Genomic DNA, 12915 nt, shown 5'->3' on the forward strand with positions numbered 1-12915 from the left:
CAAATTTATTCATAGTGTTTTCACTATGACGGTTATTGGGGGGTCAACATGACAATAAGGTGACGGTTATTGGAACTATGTTATCTATTGGTGCTCTTCCCCTATATAATTGTAGTTTATAATAATAATAAAAACAAACAATCCCAAAACAAAGAAGATAAGATATAGCACAGTTAACAAAGAAGCTATAGCTATGAATATGCAAATATGTATGTGAAAGCGAAACAGAATGAGAGAGACTAGGAAAGAAGAAATTGAAAAGAGGAAAGTGCATGTATGCAAAAATCATTTATATATATATAGATAACCCTAAACAAAGAAGTGGGACAAGAAAGGAAACTAAACTAAAAACAACAAAAGGAAACTAAACTAAAAACAACAAAAGAAAAATAAAGAGAAGCTAAAAAGACTAAAGAGAAATAAACGTAAAACAGAATAAGAATGAAGAAAAAAGGGAACCCTCCTCAAGATAGGGGAGCAACGAGACAGAGAGAAGGGGTAAGCCAAGGACGGAGGAGATGAAGAAAAAAGGGAACCCTCCTCAAGATAGGGGAGCAACGAGACAGAGAGAAGGGGTAAGCCAAGGACGGAGGAGATTTTAAAAATAGGGTTAGATAACACGGGCTGCCACGAGCCACTGAAACCCCAACCATAGACAAACTTATATAAAACATCCTTTTCACCACTGATTGAGGTCCCTAGTCATTTATGGATTCATCGTCCTGCATAGATCAGAATTCCTTGTTTATAGCAAATTATTTGTCTGCTCCATAGTCTATTTCCTTTTCTTCTTCACTTGGAATCTTTGTGACCATGTCAATGGACTGAGACTTATTCTCAGAATATTACAATTTCTATTGGAAGGCCATCCATAGCTAAGTCTTCAGTTGTCTCCTCATCTATTTCCATTTCTTCATCACAGTATCTCCGTAATTGAGTCAAAGGACTTCCTCCCAGAATATTATAGGTTCTATAAGCATTCCAACCTGGCAGTATAGTACCCGCTATTGTTTGTGGGTTAGTGGTGTCTTTGATTTCGTTCTTCTCAGCAAGCAGATAAATACTATAGAGATTTTAAACCCAAGTCAAACGCCAGAGGACCGTTATTTTAGTACAAATAGCTGCCATTTTTTATCCCACATTATATTACCATAGTTCTCTGTTTCTTTATTTGCAACTGTCTTTGTTCGATACAGCTAGTACATGCTAAGCAACCTCAACAAGCTCAACAATTCACTCCAACAGATGTAAGCTGATAAAGGAAAAACAAAATGAAGCAAGTCTATCACTGTACATCACATTCCTCTGTACTCCATATATATTATATATTCTTCTATCCATGGAAAAAATGCATTTACCCACAGCAAGAAATATGCCATATGCAATGACCAATTTTGCATTCTCACTAGAGATGTTTGCTTACAGATCCTAGTTGTTGTCAGGATATGAACTATTTCTATTGCTTTATAAACTTTGAACAGAACTTACATGAGATTCCTGGAATTGTGCAAAGCGAGCTATAATTCAGAAAAAAACATCATAAGAACGTTTCAGAAATAGAGGCAAAATGAGGATGAAGAAAGCGTAATCAAGTTGTGAGAATTTAAAATTAATATTGCCTTCATTAATCGCTTGCAAGCTGCACCTGTCGATTTCTGTTGTTTTAGTCCACCAACATGTAGAAAATTCATCCTGGTAGTGGCAGCCATTAAAATACTAGGCCTGTCCAGGCCCTTTCCAAATGACAATAAAAATGTTTTCTTTTGCACACTTCCTTTCAATGCATATTTGTAATGGCCTCACAGAAGACTTCATTGCAGTCAATACCTTCTCAAAACACACGCTCTGTACTAACCATCAGATTTGATTAGATGACACAATGCATGCCATCATTTTGAGATGTGGTCTCCACAGGCTTCTCGTGCATGAGATGTTCTTGATAATGAAAGGTCTAGCATCAATCATTTATGCTAGCAATAATAGAATTAGAAAAAGTACAATCTCCTAATACATTGTCAAATAAGATGCATAAAGTAAATAGCTCCCACCACAGGAAGTTATATTAATAAGAACTTCTAAGGTACTTAAAACTTATTATCCGGACCTGCTATGCTTACCTAAGAACAAGAAACGGACACAAATTCCAGATATAGATATACACAAAAGCTGGAAATTTGTTAATTGGTTAAGAGTACAGAAGGATAACATGCAGTCACTATCACACACCTGAATGTGTAGGGAAGCTTCATGACGTTGAGGCCAAAATTACTAGCATCAAGATTGAAGCACATAAGTGAATGCCTCCTGAGTTGAGCTTTCCGCATCTGTCCTTGTGCCACTGACTCCCATTTTGAAGCTCCTGTAAGAGATGAATCATTTGGCTAGATCAAAACAGAATATAAAAATTGAAATCAATATCAATTACCTTCTTCCTACCTACAGATAAGTTGACGAGTGCAATTTACTTATATTTGGTATGGCCTAAATAGCATTTGCTTGTGAGGACAAGAAATGAAATATAGTTCTATTCTCAGGTTGTAAAGATGAGAACATGTGCATATAGAAAAAGTTTACTCTGTAAGCAATTTCTGTAAATGGACAAAACAACATTTGTAGCAACCATATGAAATCTTCAGTGTTCTGTCAATAGCTTTTAACACTAAGATATTGTTGTGAAGTTGAATTCGTCTTTATGAAAAAAAGAGAAAAATGAAAACTACAGAATTCATATATGCATGAATTACTGTCCAAAATATACTAAGAACTCAACCCTTTATGTTAACCTCGATTTCATTTTCAGTCATGTCACTCAATGTGTGCATTGTAAAATAGATGCAACCATATAGAGACAATTATATATACATGTAGCTGACATTTCCAAAGAAATTTCATTAAAAATAGGTTCTGTTAAAGGAAATATAGATGTTTGACATGATCAATTTACTACATATTGATTTTAATGACCATTAATGTTAATGATAGAGTTTTTGCCATTGTTGCTTAGAATTCATGATAGTCCTTTGAAGTGATTTATCAGGTTAACAACTTTTAGTTTTTCAATACTTCAAAATACATTTACAGACATGTCTCCAATAACTACAGGGAATAAAAGGCTTAATTATTGTACAGTTGTACTTTATCCATGCGAACAAAAGCCACCACCTAGTCTGCTCTCATGCAAAACTGGTAGAATTATCTAAGTAGCTAGTGTTCCATTCAAAAGGATGGATAGCACATTATTCATGTTCTAATGCTTTCCTGCAGTGTCCCACATACAAATTAATTAGGGATTGTCAAGCAACAAAGTATTATATGCCATAGCAAGCATAGAACATTAATAGATCCCTCCTGCCCTATAAAAGTAGAAAGCATATGCCAGCAAAAATTTCCAGGAGGCATTAGTAAGGCATTAACTTAATCAAGTAAACTACTGGATTCTGAAAATTTTCTTACTACTGGAAAAGTCTGAATTTGATTGAGTAGATGATTTATACTATTTAGTTGCTCGATCAGTAATTTTAATTTGCTTAGTCAAATATTTTTTCCTCAATTTTAATACTTTAAAATTAATCCATTGAATAATACTTTAGTATGTAGTTGATCAGGTAGATATTTTGGCTACCCATCACCTGTTGCTTCTCCTAAATCAGTCCTATGCCCCAGAGAGGCACATGTCCTTTAGCATCTAACACAGTCATAAGCATATTGGTTCAAGGGAACCTCAAATTTGGTTACCTAACACTTGTTTAGGTTGGCCTTAGAGTGTGTACAGAACAAGAAAACACTTCTCCATATATCTACCCCTTATGACATCCAAATAGCTGCTCCACCATGCAATGTGATTATATATGTTCTCCACTTCTTTTTCATGTCAGCTTAATCTCTTGCAGGGCTTTCTTCATATAGAGGCACAACTTTAGATTGTAGAAGCAAGATCAACTTTTTTTGGCAGACCTCAAATTTCATCCTCAACTTATTGTGGATGACAAAAGCATGTTGTTTTCAGTCTGTGCATGTCTCCCTAGTGATGAATATGCATCCTTGCCTCTAGTTAAACTTGTGATATTGATGTCTTTCTAATGCAGGAGCATCCCAGCTCGTCAGCAATCTTGCATCAGCCAAAAATATTCTGCTTTATTTTCTACGTTTCTCAGTTTTTGGTAGGTTTCTCTTTAGCACCATGAGTTGGAGTATCTGCCTCGATGGGAGTGCTCCAAATGATTTCAAGAGTATGTTGCCTTGATGCATTAAGATTTTTTTATTGCATTCTTGCTGCCCTTATTCACAGAAAGTTCTTGTTGATGTGTTTTTTTATGACACCTCAAACAGAATAAAATACTACGTATTCTATCCTCTCTTGAACAAGGAAACCTTATATGCTAAATAATGTGATCAAGTAAGGCAACCCCAAGGTTTCTTTAGTCAGGTCTTGACAATGACCAAGTGAAATGATGTGATCTTGCTGGTACTACAAAGGGACTTACGCTTCTGCAAAACAGCTGGAACATGGAAACTTACTCAAACAAAGAAATATCAAAAGGGAACGGGTTTAGAGAAACTAATCTAAGACCTAAGGACAATGACAATAATGGAAGATGCTTGGATAGAAAAACTCCTCATGGAACTACTTTCTACTTGACTAGAGATAGCTCACAATGCCATAGAAAGAGTGCAATCTGCTAAGCTAGTGAAAGATTTTCATATTGCAAACATTCATTCAAATACCTTGTCGGCGCCAACCAAATAAAACATTCACAATTGAACTATTACCAATTATGAGGTTCAGACTAACCATGCACTGCAATTTGCAATCAACAAATTACAAATAGTATGAACACCAAGGAATTCATCAAATATCTTCACATGTATACACCATAATATATGAACTTCAACTAAATTTGAGAAGTAACTAGAAACCATGCAAAATGTAGAAACAAGACACAGATTCACCATAGTTTCAATGAAAGTTATGTATTGATTTCAACATAGTCTTGGCAACAATATCTAGCTTCCTCCCCCTACTCTACTTGCTAACTACTACTCCTATTTTCTAATTCACTCCTTACAAATGAAAAGGCCAAGCCTTTTATAGACTTTGAATTACAATTCCAGGGCCAGGATTGATTCTAAATCAATGGCCAAGATTTGGACAACAAAACCTTAATTAGGGTTAGTTACAACTAACACCTCATTGACCAATGAGAAAATTACATTGCTTTGAATACACGTCCTTTTAGGTGAAGGACCAGTAAGAAATGAGGTTAGGCACATTGAATAATATTTGATGTAGTGCCATATGTCACTCGCTCCTCCTTTGATGAGTTAGGTTCAATGCACCTAGACATGTTGACTTGGCATCACTAAATTGGTCAATGATGACCAGGCACCACCTCAGCTTGCATTTGTTGTAAACTTTCTTCTCCTTGCAATATCTCTTGATACTCAACATCATCACCTTACTAGACTGATTGTGATGGTTCATATTCCCAAATTGCATCATCTTGATGATCAAGTCTCTAACTTTGATTAACTCTTTTGAAGCTATCATTCATCCTTGATCACGTTTCATTTTTCCATCTTCACATTTGTGAATTTTCCTTCTTGTGATGTATTTCCATTTTCAACCTTTGAATCTTTCACCTTGAATGTCAACTTGCCTTCATCCTCATGTCTTGAGTTCTTTCCTTTGCTCTTGTCATGCACTTGCATTTCCATTCAATTCCTGCAAGAGAAAGGGAAAATGCCTTAGATTATGATTGTGAATAAACCCTACGTTAAATTCCCGAATTCCTTAAATGAAATGCGAGAAGTTTAAAATAAGAAAATGATAACACAAAACCTTGCATTTCTAATGTATCTCAAAGATCTTTAAACAAGATGTATAACAATCATTCTTCTATTGTGAAACAACATCAATAATGCACCAAAATTGCATCACAAAGCCCTTCCTAAATCTGGAAATAACATTTTAAGTCTGGAAAACCTTGACAATCACTCTCAAACACCTTCACTCCAGGTCTGGAAATGACTTTTCCACTTTGAAAATAAAATTTCAGGTCTGGACATGCAAGTCTTAGGTCTGATCTGCATGTGAGTTTCCTTGTGACCTGCCTTGCAACTCGCCTCCCTTAGGATCTGGTCTAATTTCTCTAGGTAATTCACTCTCACTCTGCTGGTGATCGCCTTAATTAAGCCCAATTTGCCATCTGAATTAGTTTTGAAAATAAAAACATTTGATGTCTCAAATATATATGTGCTCCATTAGGAATTAGTAAATTACAATTCCCCACTAAGGAAGGCCAACTTGGTTAACTTTTCACTTGCAACTTCAAATTTCTCTTACCCTCATTCAGGTCGGCTCCTTGCTAGGTCTTTCTTTGTATTTGAAATTAATTTTCAAAGGGTATTTATTGTTTTTCCAGGTCAGGTCGACCCTCTTTGATGTTGCATTTGACCTTGCTTGAACACATAAATGTAAATTGATTTCTCCGTTTCCAAACACATTCCCATATTTGCTCATTAATTTATTTCTGCTCTACAAATTCGCACTTCTCCTAGGTCTGCTCTGCAATTTCGAATTTGATTTGTGAAAGATGAGGAATGATTTAATTTGACCTCTTATATATATACTTCATCTCAACGAATTTCACTCTTCCACTAGGCCGACCTGATTTGTATTTTTTTAATTTTTTTAATTTTTTTTATTTTAAATTGTTTTCTTTTTACCCTTCAAGGCTGACTTGACACTCTTTTCTTTCCCATTGTTGCTCATCCTTAAGGGAGGCCAACTTGATGTCTTGGAGAGCACATTTGAGACATTACGAGGAAAATTCCTTCCAAGGGAGCACAATTGCACTATACAAAGGGATTAGCACCCATGCTTGAGCGGATTTGAGACACCTACAAGCAATGTTTGAACTTTGAACACATTTCCAGGGTAGTGAAGGAATTTTCTTGGGCAAGATTTCACCTATGAAAGGAAATTTGCAATGCATGGATGCAATTTACCCTTGGGCGCAAATTAGAAAGAGAGAAGGAATTCGTTTAGAGTGCAACTCATGCATGAAAGGAATTTTTTCTTCTTGGAGTGCAAATTAGACTAGGAGAGGAAATTTTTACTTTAGCGCATTTCCTATGTTGTCAAGGAATTTCCAAGTTTGGGACGCAAATTAGACTAGGGGAGGAAATTTTCGCTTAAGAGCATTTCCTTACCCCTTCAGCAATGATGTAGGCACATTTTCACTTGAGGGAAGGAATTTTCCATGCCTTAGAATGAAAATCTCCATCTTGGAATGGAAATCTTGAGCGGAAATGAGTCTTGAAAAGGAAATGTGAACATTTCTATTCAATGGAAAGGAAATCTCTTGTATTCCATGACTTGGAAGTGGAATTCTCTTTCATAATCCATGATTTTCTATGGTTTCCCTTGGAATTTCCTTGATCTTTTTTTCCTTGAAATTTCATCTTTTCAACTTAGGAATTTTCCTTAATTTTTCCCTCCTATCAAGATCGGAAAATCCGACCTTGACAAGGAATTTTCCTTGTCTAAGTATCACATTCCTTGGAAATTTTCCCTCATTTTCCATACTTAACATTTTCCTTGTTTCATTTTCTTGACAACTTTCCTTGACGACAATGAGAACTTTTCTTCGACAATTTTGACAACATTTTGCGCTTTCAACAACATTTAGCAACTTTGTCAACATTGTGAATTTCCACCTTCCTTTCTCAGTCTTGATGCTTACTCATGTATTCTAGGCCCGAAATTTGAATTCCTAACTTGATCACACCCTTAGTCTTGAATATGGACAACTTCCATTCTTATTCCTTGGGAGAGTTGAACATTTCTAATCTCAAAACAAGGAATTTTTCAGTCTAAACAGTGGATTATACATTCAGTTCCTATCCTGGAATTGGAATTCTAAACTCAACTTACCCATTCTTGACCTATGAATTAGAGAATTTCTTGACTCAATCTATCCAAACTCCCAGGACAAGGTTTCACATTCAAGTCATTGCAGAGGGCGCTCAACATTCATTCAGGACTTACAAGACATCACCTTCCTTAAGAGCTAGGGCTATGCAAACTAAGCAAAAACACATAGGCTAAAAAGAAAAAAGAAAGGGGGGTCCCCGTTTGCAATGACACGATGTGTGAAAATGTCACAACATTTCTAATGGTAGTTTTCCTTGGGATGAGCATTGGGTTATGTAGTACCAGTGTAATCTCAGTCTATCTTATCTAGCCATCAGGAACTTCTATACTTCATGTTTCATGTTCCTATCCCTCTATTCATAGACTAAAAGTATAGAGGTCTGCCATTTGCAGCTATGCTCTGTTGTGGATGTTGGAGTTGATAGCTAACCCCATAGCTCCTAGAAATAACTTATAACCAAAATGCCTATCACATCTAAAGAAAAAAAGTCATTAATTATGCAACCTTGAGAAAGAATTGATCCAAATAGGAATCTAATATTGAGATTAACCTGTAAATGAATTGGATAGATTATAATTGAATGCTTATAAAAGCACAAAGATAAATTCCTAGATGAAAACCCAAGGATGGGATTACAAAAGAGCTTGACAAGTGTTCACATCATAATGAATGAGAAAACATGTGCTAAATATAGCTCAACCTAATAAAAGATAATGTACTCCTAAGTTTACCTTGAATTAATAAAGTAATAAATGAACTAATTAGATAATTAATTAGGTAATTGTCCTAATTACTCTAACACCCCCCCTTAAGATTAACTTAAGGAGAAGCTAAAACCTGAATGAAGAATGCAAAGATGAATGCATGAAAGCATGAATGGATGCATGGATGGGTAAGGGATACAAGGCCTGGTGAGGTTCCCTTGTACAAACAAATGTATCTCTCACAATCGAAGAAAAGGATAAAACCACATGGAAAAACAATACTCTCCAGAAGAGAGAAAATAAAATAGCTACACTAGTGAGAGAAGGATGGGACTCAATGTGACCCCCCCGTGGACTGCTTCTATAACATAAGTACAATAGATGTTCTCCCTATAGGGGAGATAAAATGAGGATAAGAATCCCTCCATAAAGAAGTAGAACCTGTGCCAATGATGAAAGCTTGAAGTTAGAACACAATCCACTACCTGCAAACAACATTTCTCCCTTTAGGAAGAAAGAAATCCACTAGTGATTGGAGAAGCCATTCCCATAAACTAGAAGAATCAAGAATCCAAATCCACATACTATGTGCCACAAGAAACTACTCAAATTCCCCTATGCCTACGAAAGATGAGGATGCCACAAACCAATAGTACATGCCCAATCAATGTAAAAGGTGACAATCAAGACTCAACAAAAATTGATGTAGAAAAAGCTTCATGGGCGATGAAGATGAGTTGACGACACTAATGAGGGTATCAACAAAGAGGAGATGAATGTCCTCAAGATAATCCTCCAAATCTGCAATTCGAAACTCTACAAACAAGGATGATGTATCTACAAAATACGAATCCTAAATAGCTATATCTGGAAGATGCATGTCTTGTTGTACAGAATCAATGGGGCCATGCATATGCCAAGGCCAAGCTGATCAAGAACAACAAAAGATGAAGATATTATCTTAATTAGAGGAAAAGGAACTAGGAAACAAGCCTCTAATCCATCTAAACATACAAGACTTGTGACATACTCAAACTTCTCTAAAGTATCATCATCAAAATGTATGCAATTTGCATGTGCAAAGGAAATAAGAAAATTTGCTACAAGATCCTCTGGAAATGGAGAGATATGGGGGTCTCTATGCGTCTCCCAAAGTCTAGTCCAAAGTTTGTGAGGACACTCAAGATCTGATATAGCAAACGTAGTGTCATGATCAACACTAGACCAAATCACTCCTACAACATGGTCTATGTTAATATTAATAACCCAAGCTGATCTACCCCTTGATGTGGTTGGTTCAAATATGAACCAGCCCATACAAATAAGGCAAAAGATCCAACCACCTAAGATGTGTAAAGATTCCATTATGCCAAGACTCATCAATACTCTTTGCTAGGACGAACAGAAAAACTCATGCTAACTCTTCAAATTGAAATAATTAGACCCCAATAAACTCAATGCATGTGAAGTAGATCTAATGATGACATATCATGCAAACAGATCTTTTCCAAGTGCCGAAATGTCCAGATAATTGACCAATGTTACATCCCTCTTTTACACAAACATTCTGCTATGTTATTTTGCTTAGAAATATGATGTCATCATGAACTTTATATGAATTGTGGATTCATAGTTTCTTTTTAAATGATATAGATTAAGCATATATATGAATTAATGTTATGACATTGAAAAGCTTAATAGATATAAGTTTTCAGCTAACTACATTCTTATGATTAAGTGGATGCAAGAAACTCAACGTCCTTCAAGAAGGGAGGGGGAGTATCATCTGGTAGAGGGAGTAAACAAATGGAAGGTCAAGCTGCCATATGAGTTGTATCAAGCCTGTAAGTATAAGACACCTCTAGGGTTGTTGGTGCCTAGGGTTGCAATGTCGAGGTCTAGGTTCAAGTTTGTCAAGCCCTAGAAAGACAGTTGAGCCGTTAGGGTTTCCTTCTTTAATGTGAACTTTTAATGTCAACATGAGCTTTCATTAAAGTTTAAAATAAGCGGTTCACCAATCAAATCCATGATGGTCTTTTGATTACAATTAATTAACAAAATATTAGATATACAATTATGTACATATATTAGATATACAATTATTTGCACACATATACGCATGTGTGTACATGTGCATATGTGTGCAAATAAGTGATACGAGCACATGTATACCTATATACATATAGAAGAATATATAGATCAGAATTCATATAAATACAACGTTATATATAACTAAATTCTTTGAATTACATAATAAATCAATTTGGGATTAATACAATAATACATGTATCGGCTAACAAGCCAGATATTGGCAATATGATAAATTGCTATTGTAAGATGCAAGCCGTGTAATGTTCAAGGCGGCCACCCTCCCATTTTTGGGGAAATTTGTTATCAAACCCAATCATCATGGGTTAAATTCAATTCAAATTCAAATGTAAGTATGGAATTCAGATAACTGATTTTGAAATTGAGAATTGATAAAAAGAACTTTTGAGTTCCGTATTTTAATATGTTAAAAGGGTTTGAGGAATAAATACATTTAACATCTCCTGATTTCTCATTAATCTCTGGCACTGAAGAGAAAGAACTGCAACTAAAGAGCTGACTGTGAAGCACAGCAGGTAGAGACTAGGTTCGAAAGGTGAGAAAGTGAATACATTTGCAACCAGTGTTGGTTACCAGGCATGTAGCTCATGCTAATATGTCTTGAAATGCAATTGTTATTCTATTAATTAAGAATGGTGCTTTCATTAATGCATAGCTATTGCAAATTGGAAACTATTTTCCTGACCAGAGAATGAGGTCGATTGCATTCTATTTCTTATTCTTCAAGATTCATTAAGCTAGAATGTATAAGAATTCTGCTTCGAAACTATAGCTTTTCCTTTGTTCAAAGTATACCATATGTAATGAATACATCTCTGTTCAAACTCTGCTTTTATGAGCAAACCGAAATAAGAGGTTGGTCTTTTAAAATTTCAAACAAGGACTCCAAACGATTATCAGTAAGAAATTTGAACTGTGGATACAACTTCAAACCCATATCATTAGGGTGAAGATAGACATTAGCTGAAGTCTTTTGTTCTTCACTTGAGAGATGAAACGTACAACAACGAATTCAATTACCAATCCGGTAAAAGTTGTGAAAGACATGAAAGAGAAACTGTAATTATACCTCATCATACATTTTACCAGAGGATTTAAGAAATGGTTAGAATGATTAGAAACCATTATTTATATTTAGCTGTTTCTAGACAATTTTTAGAGGAAGAGTTGAAATGAAAATATGCAGCACGGTAATGTGTAATAATACCTGTGCAATAATGTCAAGAGGTTGAAAGACAACCGAAAGTGAATGATTGGAAAGCACAATCTCAGATAAGAAGTATATCCTCTAGGGTTTTAAAAAAAACTAATGTTGCTTAAAGGCTTAGCTTTAAGTATGATTCATTATGAAGACTCTTGTGTTGTTGGTACATGCACATCTGTATGCATGGGCAAGGTTGCTCATTCAAGCATATGTGCATGGTGCCAAAAGCTACTTGCTACTCATTTAGCTCAAGCAAAAGAATTATAAACAAGATAAGAATGGAAGATATCCGCATCATGTGGAATAATAGAAGGTTCAACCAAGAATGGTCTAGAGATGAACTATTAAACACAAAGGAATGTTTGACCTCCATATCCTTGACAGTATGTAGCTTAGCGAGTGAAACAACCTAGTCCTTGTCAGGATGACAAAATCCAAAAAACGTTGTACTTGCCGAGTTGGTTGGTGAACATTGACTGCACATTCAATCGTGCTTGCAACTATGAAAACCTTTGGCCAAGTTGGCACATTGCTTCGCAAGCGACTGTCAGTTCACATGATCTAGATGCACTGCTTGGTCAAAGATCATGCTAGTTAAAAGGCACCTATAGTGTGTGACTGATTGGAGTCATGTAGGGTCAAAACACTAGGCTCAAATGGCATTAGACCTAACATTTGTTTGCACCCTCGTGAAGGGCAGGGCCACTTACAATAGGAAGGTGTGCGAGAGACTACTAGGTTTGTGGTTGGAAGTAAAGCACCTCGATGATACTCTCCCTCTGGCTAGCTCGCAATGATTTAATAGAGATTTCAGATTAGATTTTAGAAATAACAGACCTTGAACTCTTCTTGGTACTTATTTTAAATATTAATTAGGAACATTGACTTTATTTTATGAGAATATTGTTAATGCATGATAGCCTCGGTAAGATAAATGATTGAATGAGAGATAAATGAAGTC

The 12915-nt window shown here is 35.7% G+C and overlaps 1 protein-coding gene across 5 annotated transcripts in view; it reads right to left on the reverse strand.

Moving 5' to 3' along the window:
• Nucleotides 1-1311: 1311 nt before the first annotated feature.
• Nucleotides 1312-12915, reverse strand: part of LOC131073109 (pentatricopeptide repeat-containing protein At5g65560) — a 28343-nt gene continuing 16739 nt past the window's right edge. For 2 of the 5 annotated variants that reach the window (XM_058009484.2, XM_058009483.2), the window contains one exon: nt 1312-2359. The gene's annotated coding sequence lies outside the window, so the exon portion shown is untranslated. Of the gene's footprint in view, nt 2360-2386; nt 5723-12915 lie in introns of those variants that run through there. The other 3 variants (XM_058009486.2, XM_058009487.2, XM_058009485.2) reach the window with 2 other exon arrangements.

Source organism: Cryptomeria japonica, chromosome 7 (assembly GCF_030272615.1).
Source record: "Cryptomeria japonica chromosome 7, Sugi_1.0, whole genome shotgun sequence".
In the NCBI taxonomy this organism is placed as follows: Eukaryota; Viridiplantae; Streptophyta; class Pinopsida; order Cupressales; family Cupressaceae; genus Cryptomeria; species Cryptomeria japonica.